Below are 16,158 nucleotides of genomic sequence, written 5' to 3'. Positions count from 1 at the left end.
TAAGACCCTTGATTCTTTATATGGAATTTAATAAATCTGGGTAACTTTCCATAGATGTGTTTCTACCTTTTTACTGTATATTTTCTGGCTTCAAATGCCAATTTTTAAAGTAATTGTTACCTTGACACCTTTGGTCTGCAAAGAATCAATCAGTTTCATTATCACCAGCATGTGACGTGAGATTTGTTAACTTAGTAGCAGCAGTTCAATGAAATACATAATATAGAAAAGAAAAAATAAATAAGTAAATTAATTACAGTATATGTATATTGAATAGATCAAAAATGTGCAAAAAAACGAATACTGTATATTAAAAAATGGGTGGTAGAGTTCAAGGGATCAATATTCATTTAGGAATCAGATGGCAGAGGGGAAGAAGCTGTTCCTGAATCGCTGGGTGTGTGCCTTCATGCTTCTGTATCTCCTACCTGTTGGTAACAGTGAAAAAAGGGCTTGCCTTAGGTGCTGGAGGTCCTTAATAATGGACACTGCCTTTCTGAGACATCGCTCCCTGAAGGTGTCCTGGGTACTTTGTAGGCTAGTACCCAAGATTGAGCTGACTAGATTTACAATCTTCTACAGCTTCTTTCAGTCCCCTCCATACCAGTGAAATAGCCTGTCAGAATGCTCTCCATGGTACAACTATAGAAGCTTTTGAGTGTATTTGTTGATATGCCAAATCTCTTCAAACTCCTAATGAAGTATAGCTACTATCTTGCCTTCTTTATAACTGCATCGATATGTTGGGACCAGGATAAATCCTCAGATCTTGACACCCAGGAACTTGAAGCTGCTCACACTTTCCTCTTCTGATCCCTCTTATCCTTCCTGAAGCCCACAATCAGCTCTTTTGTTTTACTGACGTCAAGTGCCAGGTTGTTGCTGCGGCACCACTCCACTAGTTGGCATATCTCACTCCTATAAGCCCTCTCGTCACCACCTGAGATTCTACCAACAATGGTTGTATCATCAGCAAATTTATAGATGGTATTTGAGCTATTTCTAGCCACACAGTCATATGTATATAGAGAGTAGCACAGTGGGCTAAGCACACACCCCAGAGGTACGCCAGTGTTGATAGTCAGCAAGGAGGATATGTTATCACCAATCCGCACAGGTTTAGACAAGCCTTTCAGCTAGCAAGTTCATTGCTTGGATGGTGAGGAGCTGACTTGAAATGTCTGATGCCATTTTTCTTCATGAATAGTCTGAACTCTTCTGACATGTGGTCCATTGTCAGTCATAATCTGTTCAAGTAAGCCATTTCTGGCAAAGATAGTCCTCAGAACTGAAACCATCTTTTCTGAGGTAGTTGATTTCATTGGTACGACTTTGAATGAGCATCTATCACAGCCAGAAATCTGGAGTCCATGAATGACCCAGCAAAGTCGATATGTGCTCTTTGCCATGTAGCTATTCACATGGTTGTAATAGTGCCTGTGGGAGTGCATTTTGAACTTTGTCATCCTGAACAGTTTTTGTCAAGTCTTCAATCTGCCTATCTATTCCTGGCCACCACATGTAGCTCTGGGCAAGATTCTTCATTCTGACAGTACCCAGGTGTCCTTCATGCAGATTCTCCAACACTCTGTTGCGCAGTTTAGAGGGAACCACAATACAAGATCCACACACCAGTGTTCTTTGACATACAGACAGTTGGTCTCATCTCACTGAGAACTCTGAAATCATAGGGTTACCATCAGTTGGCCATCCCTGCATAGTGCTTTCATAGACTTGACAATTCCTTGTTTCTCTTCATATTTCCAGAATTTGTTACCGGCAAGTGGTCCACTGATGCTGTGTGGAACACTTCTGCTGGGTCACAGAATGAAAACTTTTCTTCAATTGCCAACAAGGGAAGACGTGACAAGCCTTCGGTGTTGTTGTGTTGTTTGGTACCCTTGAACTTTGTCTAAGAGTGGGCTCCTGGGGAAAAGTGTCCAAAGTTGCAACTAGTCAGCAGTCATCACTGGGATTCCCTTTCTGGGATTGAAAATGGACACAAGGGGCTGGTGGTCTGGCACTAGCATAAACTTTTGTCTGTAGAGGTAGTGAGGAAACTCCTTTATTCCCCATACTAACTAAGGGCATCTTAGTTGATCGTGCACAGTTGTGTTCTGCACTCATCAGTGATCTTGAAGCAAATGTAATCGGGCATTCAGATCCATTTTCATAGTGTGTGACAAAATGGCTCCAATGTCATAAGGGGACACATCGCATGCCAGTCTGATGGGCAGAAATGAGCCATAATGGGTGACTAGTTATCTACAGAGCCATAACACAAAATGCATTGAGCTCAATGGAGTGAACAGTTCAATGTTACTGAAAACCACTAAGTGCTAACTTGATGTAAACCTTATGATTTTACTCACCATATGATTTAGAGTAGTCTGCAACCAATTTTATGAGTGTACTAACAATGCTCCAGAAGTTACATTCAGTAACATCACCCTTTCTACACTGCGGAGCATTAGCGTTTACTGAACTTTTTTTTCCCTTGAATGCTCTTTCACATCTTTCTTACCATTCCCAGTTTGCTTCTGAGGGTCTCAGCCCGAAACGTTGACTGCTCTTTTCAACGGATGTTGCCCGACCTGCTGAGTTCATCCAGCTTGTTTGTACGTGTTGATTTGACCACAGCATCTGCAATGTACTTTGTGTCCCAGTTTGCTCCTGTCTGCAACAGTGTGTGTTCAGTGGATGCAGCACTATAGCGATATTTGGGAGAAGGTGGTGGTAGTGGTTTATGAGGCTCAAGTATGATCTGAGTTGTGACACATTTTCCAGTTTGGGTGCCTGCAACACTACTTCAGTCTTCTCTTGTGACTAAAGTAAGCCGTGCTTGTCAATAACATGTTCACAATATGAGATTTAATTCTTAAAAAACTCCCATTTCTCTCTCTTTTGCACAGACCATAATCACTCAGCCTGGTAAGCACTGAACCAAGGTTCTGGAGGTGTTCTTCATCATTCTTGCCAGTCACAATGATGTCATCAAGGTAACATTGTGTTCCTGGGATATCTTGGAGCACTTAGTCCATTGGTTTTTGCCAAATTGCTGGAGCTGATGTGACGCCAAAGATGATTATACCGGAACAGCCCCTTGTGAGTGTTGATTGTGAGATTGTGACTGCTCGACTCCTCGGTCTCCTTTTGCAGACAGGCTTGTGACAAGTCAATCTATGAAAACCTCTCCCACTTGCCCAAGATGCGAAAATGTCTTCTATTCTTGCCAGGGGATATTGCACAGTACACAGCACAGGGTTGATGCTCACTTTGAAATTCCCACATATGTGACCAGCTCCAGCCTTCACTTTTAGATCACTGGAGCAATGGGCATAGTCGAATTGCTCCACTCAACCTTGGAGAGAGTACCAGGTGCCTCCAAGCTCTGGAGCTCAGTATCCACTTTGGGAAGTAGCGCATAAGGCTCTAGACGTACTTTATAGAATCTTGGTGTTCCTGCTTCATCCAGTTCAATTCTGGCCTTCATGACCTGAGTTTACCAATCCCCTTCTCAAACATCATCTCATTAACATTAAGCATTATGGAAGTCCCAGTCAATATGTGGAAAGTTAAAATCACCTACTATAACAACCTTATGTTTCTTACAATAGTCTGGGATCTCTCTACAAATTTATTCCTCTAAATCCCACAGACTGTTGGGTGATTTATAATGTAGCCCCACTAACATGGTCATACATTTCTTATTCCTCAGTTCCAACTATAAAGCCTCACTAGGTAAGTTCTCCAGTCTGTCCTGACTGAGCACTGCCGTGACATATTCCTCGACCAGTAATGCCATCCCTCCTGTTCTGTTGCGTCTAAAACAACGGAACCACAGAACATTGAGCTGCTGACCCCGCCCCTCCTGCAACCAAGTCTCACTAATGGCTTCAATATCATAATTCCAAGTGTTGATCCATGCCCTGAGCTCATCTGCCTTTCCTACAACACTTCTTGCATTGAAATATACACAGCAAAGAGAATTACTCACACCATGCTGAACTTTTTGACCCCAGACTTTGTCTGAGGTCCTAACAACATGTCTTCACAACCTCTTCACTATCTGTTCTGGCGCTCTGGTTCCCATCCCCCTGCAACTCTAGTTTAATCCCCCCTGCCCCATGCAGCACTAGCAAACCTTCCCACTTGGATCTTAGTCCCCCTCCAATTCGAGTGCAAACCGATGCAGATCCCTCCTTCCCTGGAAGAGAGCCTAATGATCTAAAAATCTGATGCCCTCCCTCCTACATCAAGCTCCTTAGCCATGTGTTAAACTGTATGATTGTCCTATTTCTGACTTCACTAGTATGTGGCATAGGTAGCAATCTTGAGATCGCAATCCTGGATGTCCTGTCCTTTAACTTAGCACCTCTCTGAATTCACTTTGCAGAACCACGTCACTCTTCCTACATATGTCATTGGAACCTACATAGACCTTGACCTCTGGCTGGTCACACTCCCACTTAAGAATGCTGAGCACTCGATTCGAGTTGTCTTGGACCCTGGCACCCAGAGGGCAACATACCATCTGGGAATCTTGCTCTCGTTGACAGAACTTCCTTTCTGTTCCCCTAACTAACAAATCCCCTATCACTGTAGCATGCCTCTTCTCCCCACTTCCCTTCTGAGTCACAGAGGCAGACTCAGTGCCCCAGATCTGACTGCTATGACTTTTCCTCTGCTCAGTCATTGGGGATATTTGTCTATTGTTCTCAAGGAATGGTAAGATAATTAACACAATCACATTATATGATTTTAAATTGCAGAATGAATTATGTGTAGTTTAAAATCCCTGTGGACTAGCCATGGCCTTGAACCCACACATACAATATCATGGGAACCAAATAGCAAGAACAAAATAAAAGCTCCAAATACTTTATCATTCATTAGATATTTCAGTCAAACTAATACAAAAGTCACACAAACTGCGCAGGATAATAATTGTATCCAATGCATAAGTGTCAGGCCTGGATTAAATCCAGACTGGTAACAATTTTCTCACATACTGTATCTCCAGTGGTTTCAATTGTGCAATGTGTAATTCGCTCTTCCTCATTTCACTGTTCCCCTTCATTTCTGGTGTCCTGCCACCATTACCAAATTCTGCAGAGATGGAAACAGCCATTGTTAATCTAGTTTTTGAGAAACAATTAAAAGATGCTTAGTATTCTCAGATTGGTTTCCATCAAAGGACTGCTGTAATGTAAAACTACTACTCCATAGTGTGAGTATCATGATTATGACTGTGTCTAAAGTATACAATGTTTGCACAGAAGTCCTTGCAAGCCTGAGAACCACACTTGTAATCTTCTTCCAGAGCAAAGTAATTACATTTAAAATCCCAGGCACTGCTGAAGAAGATAATCTGAAATATCTTTCTTCCTGGATAAATGTAAAACAAATGGAAGGCGTATTTAGAAAGATCAAAGAAATATTAATATACCCAGTGAGTTACTCTAATCTGGAATAGACCACCTGAAACCAAAAAGAGCTTTGGACAAATACTCTAGCTAAAAGAAAAATAATTATATTTGCTATAATGGGGTGTTCTACAAAACACTTGCGGTACCTTTCTGGGGTGCATTGTTCTATGATTCCATTATATGTACCCTTTGCCTCAATTGGTTTTATAGTGATCTAGAAAGAAACATGGTTTCATTTTAACACATTTAAACCACTGGTCAAGTAATTAGATATTGGAATGAGTAATGCTTCACTGTTTCCTTGATTATAAAATAATACCACTTGAACTATCTAAGGGGATTTGTTGGATGATAGTACTTGCAGCTCTGTCTCAAATATCTTGTTGTTCCACTCCAAGGACTTAATTGTACAATATGGGTGACACCTCAATGCAGTGCTGAAAGAGTTTTATACTGTCTGAAGTGCTGCCTTCTTAGTATAGTATCTCCTTGTTCAGGTGATTATGCAAGGTCCATCATAGGATTTAAAACTGTTGGGCAATTCTTCCACCACCAGTGCTCTATCTTCAATGCTAAAGCTCTGTTTTATCTTTCCATGACTTGCCCTTCCCATACAAACCACAAAACATCCAATTCCTGCCCATTCTCATCCTTGCCATCCATTGTCTAGAATTCTAAATACTATAGCATTTAAGTCATTGAATCTATTGAGTCCGTTAGTTTTTAAAAACTTTATTGAGATAAAGCACAGAACAAGCCCTTCCCGCCCTTCAAGCTGCACTGCTCAGCAATCCCCTGATTTAATCCTAGCCTAATTGAGGAATGATTTGCAATGACAGATTAATCTACCAACTTGTATTTCTTCGAAGTGTTGGAGGAAACCCCCGCGGTCACGGGGAGAACAAACTCCTGACAGGCAGCGGTGGAAATTGAACCCGCATCGTTGGTCCTGCAAAGCATTGTGCTAGCAACTACGGTTCTCGACAGAGCAACCTCATCTTTCCCATTTTTCCTCCTTGCTTCCCTCTAGTCCTACAATTTATTCTCTATTACATTCCTATTCATTTCCTTTTGGTTTCTTTCCCACTTACAAATTCTGAAGGGCAAATTACTGCAGACATACCTTACGAGCATGTTTTTGGGATGTGGAAGGAAACCACAGATCCAGAGAAAACCCACACAATGTCAAGTCAAGTCAACTTTTATTGTCATTTCAACCATAATTGCTGGTACAGTGCATAGTAAAAATGAGACAACGTTTTTCAGGACCATGGTTTACATGACACAGTACAAAAAACTAGACTGAACTATGTAATAATAAAAAAAAACACGGAAAGCGACAATGTGACAACTTTCCACAGACCATATTGAGGTCAGGATTGAAGCTGGGCTGCGAGAGCCATAAGGAAAAAGATTTCCTTCCTGAAGCAGTCTTTGACATTCCTTCTTCTTTCATAATGCTTTCGATTCTGGTTAAACGTGGGATGTGGTGCAGATGTGTCTTTTCATCTGCCTCCAACCTACAAAGACTTTTGATCTTACGTTTAGCTACAGCAGCAAACAATTTGCCAGACATACTCACTGGGTTGAATTTGTTTTTATTCAGACTGTGGCATGTTGTTACTGATATTGACCACATTTCTGTAGATTAATATTAATTGACAGTGATGTCTCATGAATGATTGGCTACCAATTTTAATGGCCAATATTTAATCTGCACATAACATCGTGGATTGCGAGACCTTGCTGTGGAAAAATATGTTATCTGCATCACTGAAATCTAAGCTACATTTCTAAGTAATTAAGATCTGTAACTGTAAATTGGGATGAGCATGAATAAGCATTCTGAGAAGAGTAAATATATTTATTCAAAAAATGCAAAGGAATCTGACAAGAAATTCCAACAATTTATGTTGTACATTTCTATATTTTGAGCTTAGAAGAATTTAATTTTGTTTATTCAACTGCATAGTCATTGCCTAAACAACAGTATAAGGTGAAAGCCCACTATGCTCACAACAAAGCAGCCATTTACACTCATCCTACCTTAGCACAATTTTTCCCATTGATTTCTCCTCAGTTTCTATCATTCATCTACACACCAGGGGCAATTTACTGTGGCTAATTAACCTACCAACCAACAAAAATGTGCAGATTGTTAGGTTAATTGGTGACATCCCTCCCCATTAGCAGTTGCTTGTATGTGTGGGAAGAAACCTGTACAGTCACAGGGAGAATGTACGGATTTGCATGCAGAGGTCAGGATTCAATTTAGGTCACTGGAGCTGTTGAACTGGCTGCACAATTTTGTTGCCTCTACGTACACATTTAAGTTCCAGCTGGTGAGATTGATCTCAATTACTTAAATACATTCAGATTTCAAAGGCTTGCATTGACCATTAAAGTGCTGGATTGTTGTTAATGCCTTACCTAATACACTAATGGACTTTACAGTCTGTGATTTGCCACCTTTAGTGGGTCTTCAAGCAACATAACTAACTCCTAACTGCCCTCTGATTTGTCCTAGTAAGCCTCTGTGCACATTGCAATGGTTCAAAAACAAATGGACAAATGAAATAAATGTTGGTTTTAGCATAGATGCTTAAATCCTACTGATAGGTTTCAAGTATTTCTTTCCCTTCATAGTGTATGGAGAAGAGGTGAGCAATTTAAGACAGACATGAGAAGAAATTATTTCTTGCTGAAAGTGAAGTAATTGAAGCAGCCATTGTTCATATAATTAAACACAGGTTAAGACTTTACAGTCCAGCACTCCGGAGTTTTTTGAGGATGTAACTATGAAAATGGACAAGGGAGAGCCAGTGGATATAGTGAACCTGGACTTTCAGAAAGCCTTTGATAAGGTCCCACATAGGAGATTAGTGGGCAAAATTAGAGCACATGGTATTGGGAGTAGGTTACTGACATGGAAAGAAAATTGGTTGGCAGATAGGAAACAAAGAGTAGGGATTAACAGGTCCTTTTCAGAATGTCAGGCTGTGACTAGTGGGGTACTGCAAGGCTCGATGCTGGGTCTGCAGCTATTTACAATATACATTAATGATTTAGATGAAGGGATTAAAAGTAACATTAGCAAATTTGCAGATGACACAAAGCTAGGTGGCAGTGTGAAATATGAGGAGGATGTTAGGAGAATGTTAGGAGGGTGACTTGGACAGGTTGGGTGAGTGGACAGATGCAGTTTAATGTGGGTAAATGTGAGGTTACCCACCGGTGGCAAGAACAGGAAGGCAGATTACTATCTGAATGGTGTCAAGTTAGGAAAAGGGGAAGTACAACGAGCTCTAGGTGTCCTTGTTCATCAGTCACTGAAAGTAAGCATGCAGGCGGTGAAGAAAGCTAATGGCATGTTGGCCTTCGTAACAAGGGGAGTTGAGTATAGGAGCAAAGAGGTCCTTCTGCAGTTGTACAGGGCCCTGGTGAGACCACATCTGGAGTATTGTGTTCAGTTTTGGTCTCCAAATTTGAGGAAGGACATTCTTGCTATTGAGGGAGTGCAGCGTAGGTTCACGAGGTTAATTCCTGGGATGGCGGAACTGTCATATGTTGAAAGATTGGAGTGACTGAACTTGTATACACTGGAATTTAGAAGGATGAGAGGGGATCTGATTAAAACATATAAGATTATTAAGGGACTGGACATGCTAGAGGTGGAAAACATGTTCCCGATGTTGGGTGAGACCAGAACCAGAGACTACAGTTTAAGAATAAGGGGCAGGCCAAGTTGAGGAAAAGCTTTTTCACCCAGAGAGTTGTGGATCAGAATGGTCTGCCTCAGAAGGCAGTGGAGGCCAATTCTCTTTCAAGAAAGAGTTAGGTTGAGATCTTAAAGATAGTGGAGTCAAGGGATATGGGGAGAAGGCAGGAACGGGGTACCGATTGTAGATGATCAGCCATGATCACAGTGAATGGCTGTGCCGGCTTGAAGGGCCGAATGGCCTACTCCTGCACCTATTGTCTATTGCACTCTTGGGATGAGACTGTGCCCTACCACAGAAACTACCCCATGATCACGTACACAACGCTGGAAGAACTCAGCAGGTCAGGCAGCATCCGTGAGAAAAGAGTAGCCAACGTTTCAGGCTGAGACCCATCATCAGGAATCAGGAACGTCTCGGCCCAAAATGTTGGCTACTCTTTTCTCATGGATGCTGCTTGACCTGCTGAGTTCTTCCAGTGTTGTGTACGTATTCTTTGATCCACAGTATCTGCAGTTGTAGTTTTGTGTTCTACCCCATGATCATCTTTGTTTGAGTAGGAGAACTCGTCTTTTTTTTTAAGTGCAGGACACTCCATGATTCTGTGAGGATTCCATTCCTGAGAAACTGTTGGTAGCCTAAAGTTTGACTAAGTTGGAAACACTGTCAACTGAGATCACAAAAGCTAGGTATCGATTAGTACAGATCCGTACTAAAGATCCAAAACATGTGGAACACAAAATATCCAACCAGATAGTGTCTACTTGTATACTTAAGGAGAGTTATTTATGGAGAGAAGGTTCAAGGGATATGGGGCAAAAGTTGAAACAAGGTATTGAATTTGTTGTGAATAACCAACATCGTAAAAGAAATGGTGAAGAAAGCCAAATGACTTCCTCATGCTCCTATTTTCTATGTTCATGGTGTGATATAGGAATTCAAATGCATAGTAATATAAGCAGCTGTGGAGAGTAGAGGACTCGGCACAATTCATCATGGACGCTCCCTTCCCCACTGTTGGTAGTGTCTACATAAGGCGCTGTCATGAGAAATTAACATCTATCATCAAAGAACCCCACCATCCAGCCTTTGCCATCTACACACAGCTACTATCAGGCAAGAGTTATGGAAGCCTGAAGTCCCACATCACCAGGTTAAGGACAATTACTTCCCATCAACTAACCTTCAGAATCCTAATCTCACCACAGCACTACCTCACTAAACCAACATTATGATCACTTTGCACTACAATGACTTTGTTTTATTCCAGTTATGTTCTTTCTTGTAAAAAATCTGTAAATTTTATGTTTGTTTTTTTGTGAATGCTGCTTATCTAATGCAATGTGCCTATGACGCTGCCGCACACATGTGTACTTGTGTCCATTACAGTAAACTCAACTTTGAGTATTAGGTCAGAACAATGAAATTTGTAATTTTATCCAACAAATTTAAAACGTACTCTGCACTGACTCACTAACGTATACATGGTGTGTTTACCTTTTCCTCGAGTCAGTGCAGCAATCCTATTGACCTTTTATGTTTTTCAATTGATGTCAAGCATTGATTACTGACAAAATTTGCAATGAACTTGCATTTATTTCAGGGCTGGGTTACAATATACATTGGATATTTGGGTGAACAGGAATTGGTATGAGTTATAATATAGATGTTAGAGTTCAAATTAAAGAAACAATCTGCCAAAAATAGACAATAATTGACACAGGCTGCAATGAAAGACAGTCAAAGCTGCTTTCCCGAATGAAATGCACATGAACAAATGGATAGTCTGAATTTCAGTATAAATGGGTTGATTTTGCCATTAATTGAATTGAATCTGCTGGAGGCATATTCAAATATTACAGAATTTCTCTGGTATGAGTGCCAGCTGGTTCCCCTGCAGGATTCCATTGTTGTTAGCTTCTACTCTATTGGTTTATGGGTCCCATCCCTGAAGTTCCACATCTTCACTATTGCAATTGACTGCCAATGCAACCCGCCCCCCCCCCCCCACACACACACACAGATCAGTGAACATTAAGCTGAGAACTCCATAACACTACTGTATTTTGTTTCAACTCCTCCCTCTGGGACATTTGCCATGCTAGACATTTGTGTGATGAAGTCAGGAGACCCATTAAATCCATTAATGAGTCTTGGCTGCTTTTTGTGCGGTAACAGATGATGCACATGGTTCATGAGCTAGATCCAAGCATTTTGTCTACATGAACTAGGTTGAGTCACCTTGTGATCATTACCTAGCTGCCAAACAGCTAAGTGACAGTTACAGCTCTTGTTCTGATCTCCACTCTAGAGTACATGAGTAAAACAAATACTTGATTTCTATCCACATGGAAGCACCATATTCTCATTCACTTCCACTCCTTAATTGACGTAAAATAGAAACAACCATTCTGCCACTAATCTATTAAGTTGCTTTTATTTCATACTTACGTTTTCTTCTCTAACATTCCAACTCCTTGTTTTACGCATAATTTATCAATTTTGCTTATACTTAGAAGAAAATGTTGAATCCTTCACTGTATCAACATTATATTTATGAGCCTGATGATATATGGGTGATAAAAAAGTCATTCCAGATCTTGTAGTAATATTATATCTCAGTAAGATCATAGTCATCAAAACCATAAACCAGGGCCAGCAGGGGCACAATGTTTTCTGAAATTTATATATGGTCAGGAAAACAATATTACGGCCAAAGCTATACTTAATATTCATCATTAGTTACGTCACGTAAGGAGACTAGACAGGTTGCTGCAACTGTGTTGGCCCTTTGAGAGTTGTCTAATTAATCTCACATCATTCCCAATTACCTTAAAAGTTTCCAAATATTCCCCTTTGAAAGTTATTTCTGAATCTGCTTTTATCACACTTTAAAGGGGTTTTTTTTGGCAGATCACAACAACTGTTCTGTAAAAACATTTTTTTAATCTCTCAATTTCTTCACAATATGATTGGATTGAACTTCTTCATGATATGGTTTCATAGAACATACAGCATAGGAACAGGTCCTTCAGCCCATGATGCTCTGCCAAGCCAATTATGCTTCTCCATTTTTTGCATATTTATGTGCCTATCTAAATGTTTCTTAAATGCCACCATCATGTCTGCTCCCACCACCATCCCTGGTAGCATATTCTAGACCTCCACCACTCTCTGTGTTAAAGTACTTGTTCCACACATCTCCTTTCAACATCTTGCACATTTTCCCCTCTCAGCTTAAGTGCATAGCCTCTGGTATTATACATTTCAGTCCTGGGTAAAAGTCCTGGCTGTCTGCTCTATCTTTGTCTTTCATAATTATATAAATTTCTATCAGGTATCTCCTCAGCTTACACTGTTCCAGAGAAGACAACCCAAGTTTATAAAACCTTGCTTATAGCTCATGCCTTCTAATCTAGAGAGCATCCTGGTAAAACTCTTTTGAAACCTCTCCATACTCCTGGAAGGACTGAATGGTGCTGGAATTGTAATATGATTACAGAGAGAGGTACAGGAAACAGTGAAGTGGTACTTAAAGAGACCAAATAAATAAATGTCATTTAAGACAAGAATTATTTCCAGTTCTCAACATGTCTAATAAGGGAATCTTTCAAATATTGCACTTATATCTTGCTCATGCCGACAAAGATAGCTAGTAGCATTTAACCCATGTTCCTCTAAACCTTTCCGATCCAAATATCTTTTAGGGCTTCGGAATTCAGAGTTCATTTCTGGCACTGTCTGTAAGGAGTTTGTATGATCTCCCCATGGCCATGGGGGGTTCCTCCAGGTGCTCTTGTTTCCTCCCACAGAACAAACTTAGTAGGTTATTTAAAGTTAAGTTAAAGTCTGTCCCGAGCCTTATAGGCTCATCAGGCTGGTGCTTATGCCGGTTTCTGTGGTGTGAAGCGACTGAGAGTACGAGACTCCCCCCTGGATATGCCAGTCTATTGCGAGGTTAACCCCCAGCATTTTGCCGGTGCCCATTTTCAGCTGGGTGGACTGGAGCAAAGTGTGGTTAAGTGCCTTGCTCAAGGACACAACATTCTGCCCTGGCTGGGGCTCGAACTCACGACCTTCAGATCGCTAGTCCAACGCCTTAACTTGGCCACGCGCCACAACAGTAGGTTATTTGGTCATTGTAAATTGTCCTGTGATTAGGCTAGTGTTAAACTGGTGAGATGCTGGGCAGCTTGGCTCATTAGGCTAGAAGGGCCTGTTCTGCACTGCAGATAAATGAAATAACTAAAAATGTTTTACTTGCACCTACATCAACTGCTTCCCCTGGCAATCTGTTACTTATATGCACCACCCTCTGTGAGAAGTTGCTCTTCAGACCCCTTTTAAATGTTGACAAGATAATACGTTTCTAAGAGTCCTAGAATCATAGCATACAGTGAGGCTGCATCAAACATCAAGCACCCAGTTACACTAATCCCATTGTGCTCACCCCACATTCCCATAAGCTCCACCACTAACCTCCACACCAGGAGTAATTTACAGTGGCCAATTAACTTATTAATCTGCACATCTTTGGGATGTGAGAGGAAACCCACACAGTCACAATGAGAATGTGCAACACTCGCACAATAGGACAAGGAGGTCAGAATCAAAGGCTGGTTGCTAAAGCTGTGAGATCGCAGTTAGGCAACTGCTGCTCTTTAGAAACAATAAACAAATTATGTGTTTGCATTAAAATGAAACATCCTCTCTTTCATGGAAAGTACTTGATTGTGAAAGGTTCACTGAGTTCCTACACTGGGCACAGTTTTCATGGAAAATATTTGCCTACATTTTATTTGTTAATAAATGCTCAAAGTTAAAGTACAAATTCCAAATAAATTTTATTATCAAAGTACATACATGTCACCATATACAACCCTGAGATTCACTTTCCTGCAGGCCACACAGTCAAAGGTGTAAGTGTGAAGGTAAACCAAAGATGCCGTATTTGACAGGTCCGTGCTTCCCTTTCCAAAGTTCAAGGGGCCTTATCCACTTTGTGTTCAACAACATATCCGGCCTCTCTCCCAACACTAAAATGGTTATAACTGACCACAAATGACAACCCAGCAATGTGACCAAGGTGCATTATCCTAATTATCGCATGCTTCCTCTCTGCTGCCCTTCAGGTGGTCGACTATACCATTCTTCATTGAGGTCTAACTCAGTAAAACTACTTTGTCACTCAACCATACCTAGATTATCGCTACCAACAGCTTATTTTGCTGACCCACATTTGAATGGCTGCGAGGAAGAAAGCAACAGAGTATGTACTCCTCTTGATAAACATTGTGCAAACTTGCTTATTTATACTTTACATAAGGCACATGCCAATTGTAAATGCTATAGATTTAAATCAGAGCAGAAAATGCTGGAAAAGCTTAGCAGGTCAGGTAGCCACTGTGGAGAGAGAAACTATGTTATGCAGCACAGAGACAAACTCAGAAGGTTGATGCACCATCAATAACTCACTCTGAGACGTAAGGTGAGATATCAGCTTTTATTGACTGGAAGAAGGAACCAGCAGTGAGTGACCACCATACTACATCCTGGAGACTGAGGCCGAGCATCAGGCCTCGATCGCCTTTATACAGGGGTCTGTGGGAGGAGCCACAGGAGCAGTCAGCAGGGGGCGTGTCCAGACAGGCACACGTAGTTCACCACAAAGGTATACAGTTAAAAGTGCAAAAATCAGCCTTAAAACTGCTTCTATTGAATTGGAATTAGAATATTATTGTCACATGTACTGAGGTAGAGTGAAAAGCTTGTCTTGCATCCTGTTCATGAAATCAAGTCATTACACAAAACATTGAGGTATAAAACAACAGAATGCAGAATAGTATAACAGCTACAGAAATAGTGTAATGCAGGTAGACAAAAAATGCAAGGTCATAGCTTAGTAGATTGTAAGGTTTAGAGTCCATTTATACTTCATCATGTATAGCAAAGCCATATCTTATCCTGAATCATACGATCAGTAATTAGCTTTAAAATCACCTCAAAGATTAGGACAGTAGCCGTAATGTTACACAGAGGGCAGCCACTTGACCCATGTGGTCCCAGAAATTAACCAGGGTCTTTATACTGACATTGATTGGTTGGTCAACATGTAAATTTATACATTTTTTTTCAATATTAAGCCAGGGCAAATACCATGACACCACATGCCCAAATGTGCGGGACACTTAATGAGGCAGATGAAACTGAGATATTGATTGGATTTCAATTAACTCCTTGAGCGTCCTAACAAAAGTCTAAGCCCAGATACTGATGAGATTAGGATAAGAGGGAACAATTGAGAGATGTATAGTCAATATATTACACAGATAAAAACAGCCATCTAGAACAAGTAGATCAGAATGGACCAAACCTCAGCACTAAACGTTTTTGAATTTTTAGAGTTAACATCATTGAAACAGAGGACTCTGTCTCAAATTTAGAGACCTATGGGAGTGCTCAAATAGCAATGAACATGTCTAGTGTCATGTCAATGGGCTGAATGGCCTCATTCAGCTTCTGGTCTGTCATCTCTGCATGAACGTTGTCTGATTCACAATGTATTATATGTGTCTGTTCCAACTGTCCTGCCAAAGGCAATTCAATTCCCACCCCTGCACTCTATCGCTTCTGTGTGAAAAATCTATTCCACAAATACCAAGAGCGTGTCTGTTGTCCAAAATAAGATGTGCTGCATTGAAAAACTGACAATTAAGACTTGCTTTTGTCATAGCACTTAAATCCAATGTAGTATGGCCAAAGTAGAGGCTTTGTTTATGAAGGCTCACATACAAGTGTCTATTTAGCAAAGTGGTAACCAATTGCCATTTGCATTGTAAATAACTCCAGAAATGTGACCAAGGTGCATTATCCACATCTTAATCCTATCACGGTGATCACAGTGCTAGAGTTGCCATTTGTGATCAGTCATCACCATTTTGGCACTAGGGGAAGAGATTGGATATGGTGTCAGTTAAAGTTTGTGAAGTCACCATGCATACTTGAGCTAT

This window comes from Hypanus sabinus, chromosome 3, assembly GCF_030144855.1.
Source record: "Hypanus sabinus isolate sHypSab1 chromosome 3, sHypSab1.hap1, whole genome shotgun sequence".
Classification (NCBI taxonomy): Eukaryota; Metazoa; Chordata; class Chondrichthyes; order Myliobatiformes; family Dasyatidae; genus Hypanus; species Hypanus sabinus.
Note: the sequence above shows the minus strand (reverse complement) of the source record.